We start from the raw sequence: 2916 nt of genomic DNA, 5'->3' as shown, positions 1-2916 counted from the left end.
TGCACACCTGACGACGACACCATGCTAGGCCGACCGGCTCGCACAAGGCCAACAACACTAGATCTAGACCTGCCAACCTCCAACCGCCCGCTACACACCTCGGACACCTCCGGGACACTACTACCCTCACGGCATCCGGCGTAGGCCTCAACCACAGACACCTCACCTGCTGGACACCACACCGCTGGACAGGGGAAACCACGTCGACGTGGAAGCCCGCAACCACACAAGGAGCTCCTCGTTCTGTAATTTTGGAATGTCTATGACTGATGTCCTTATCCGTCAACAAGTATCCACCCGGTCCGTGGCGGGGTCCAAGAGGGTTCGGATCGTATTTCATAACCATGTAAATAATGTTTTACTAGTTTCTGTTTGCCATCTCCAAGCAGAAATCCACACCCATAGCAGTGTATGCCTAATTAAGCATTGTGCTATCATCTTCGGCAAACCGGCCACTCACATTCCATCGGCTAGAAATTTTCTTCCTGATGCCTTCCATTCACAAAGCCTAAACACTGGCAATGCATGTTCACTTGTTTGTCAACAACGTTGACCATAGGTTATATTGTGAGCGCAGCCTAGCTATAGTCTTGATTGAATCAATAGAATCAAGTTGAAGTTGAGAACTATAGAGTGAAGAGTTGTGCATGTGCGTGCGTGCGTGCGTGCGTGTGGAGAGCATCATGCAGGGTGCCCTGGCAAAAACATGCAATACTAATTACTCTCTCCGTCTCATAATGTAAAACGTTTTTTTGATACTACACTAGTGTCAAAAAACGTCTTACATTATAGGACGGGGATGTACTTTATTAGTACTGATCAGTGAATTGTATGTACGATAGGGGAAGAGAATATATGCGCCTTTCAAGGGTGCAGGAACACTCCAGTCGCACTGGAAACTTTGCAGAGTAAGCAGTAGGAATCCCCACGCGACAGTGGTGCTGCTCTGTTCTCCTTCTAAGTTCTAACTACATACTTTTATGGCATTGGCACAAACAGAGTATCATCCAACAAATGTACGTAAAGTAGCCTATGGGATATGGAATTCAACTCATTTTTTCTTACTGGGAAAATTCCACTCAGTTTGATTGTGCTTAATTAAATGTTGAATATTACTGCACAGGAAGTGGTAATTTGGCTAGTGGTTTAAACAAAGACGTAGTTGCAAACTTTTTAAGGTGTTAATTTTCTGGAGGATGGAACCTGGTCATTGTCCTTCCACTAAAAGGAAGTAACTTCATTGTTGCTGGCTTCATTGGCAAATGACAACTATGTATAGCGATAAGCTAACATATCATCTTTTTTAACAAGGCAAAAATTTGTCATTTTTAACAAGGCAGATTTCGGCACACACAATAACACAATCAGACGATTGACACCAACCGATAGCATCATCCACATCATCTATCACGCCTGATCAAATGATCGATTTGTATTGACGCGCACTCTCGCTTGCCTCGAAGCCGGCTGACCACCAAGTCTTCAACCAGCTGCAGCCACCAACAACTGACGACAACACCATGGCGGGCCCATCATAAGGCCCGCAACATAGATCTGGACTTGCCAACATCCAAACCCTCCGCTACCAGCCTTGGACGCTTCTGGGGCAAATCTAGGACATCACCACCCACACGTTGTCGGGCACAGGTCGTCACCTGTGAGCAAAGAGTCTCATGCCGCTTGCCTCGCAACCTGGCTGCTGTGCTGCCGGACAGGGGAAACATGCCAATGTGAAAGCCACAACGACACAAGGAGGAAGGGAGGGACTCTCGCCGCCACCACGACAGCGCCGCCGTTGAGGCAGCACGGTGGAGGAACGTCGAAGAGGGTTGGCTGCCCACTGGGTTGGGATACCCACCCGTGTCGCCTCAACTAGAGCGGTGTGGGTGCGTTTTTTTCTTTCTTTTTACCAAATTAGTCTAAGCTAGTAGAGCATAAGTATGATTTTTCATGCTTGGTATTCATATTGTCGGATCACCTTAAATTATAAGCTATAACATTCTTCGATAGTAAACGTGACATGCTTTTAACATCAGGTATTTCCGAAAACAAATGTAATCTTTTTGACAAACATGTAGGAATTTATTCCTACAACATACTTTTGTAAATTTTCAAAAGTTTTATAGAAAGAAATAACTAGGTTAGCAAGAATATACTGCCTAGAAGAACAATAAACTAAGAAAACAAGATAAAGAAACTCGACAAGTGAGCCGCTATCTGAAAGATTTAACCAATAATTAAAATCATTGCATTTCTTTTTCTTGGCGTGAAGAATGATCCATTGAAGCCCTTCCTTGAGCTTCCTACGGAAAAAATATAAGGGTTATAAACCTTCAAATATATGATCATTACATGTGTTCCAATTATCCAGGAGATCAAGACTATTAATTCCAAACACCAGTGAATCTTTACATGATGTCTCAGCTGATTAAGTTGTCCTCGAATTCTACCATGTATTGGGGCTCAAGAGGGCCATTAATAGTTCCAACAAGCCTGAGCAACCTCACAGTGAATGAAAAGGTGGTCTGTAGTTTCCAAAGTCTGTAATCCACGCATGTCACAAGTATAGTCGGCAATAAAAAGGTTTTTTCCGTGTAAAATTCTCTGCTGTCTATTGTGTAGCAACAGCCAAAATAATATCTAGTGTCGAAGCTGGCAACAGGCAATCCAAAGCCATTGAATGGTTGGCATGGGACGTGTCATAGTCATCAAAGTTCTGTATGCCCTGGAAACCTTATAAGTTGGTTCCCATGGTGGAAATTGACAATATCCTGGTTTCCATCAAGATTTAGTGCAAGAAGCTGTGGCTCCATGATCTGATACTGATAATAAGTCTCTTTAGACAGATGTAAATTGAAAAGATCATATAAATCATCTTGATGGTGTACTTCAGAGGTAGAGAAATGTTGATCATGT

This window comes from Triticum aestivum, chromosome 5B, assembly GCF_018294505.1.
Source record: "Triticum aestivum cultivar Chinese Spring chromosome 5B, IWGSC CS RefSeq v2.1, whole genome shotgun sequence".
NCBI lineage: Eukaryota > Viridiplantae > Streptophyta > Magnoliopsida > Poales > Poaceae > Triticum > Triticum aestivum.
Note: the sequence above shows the minus strand (reverse complement) of the source record.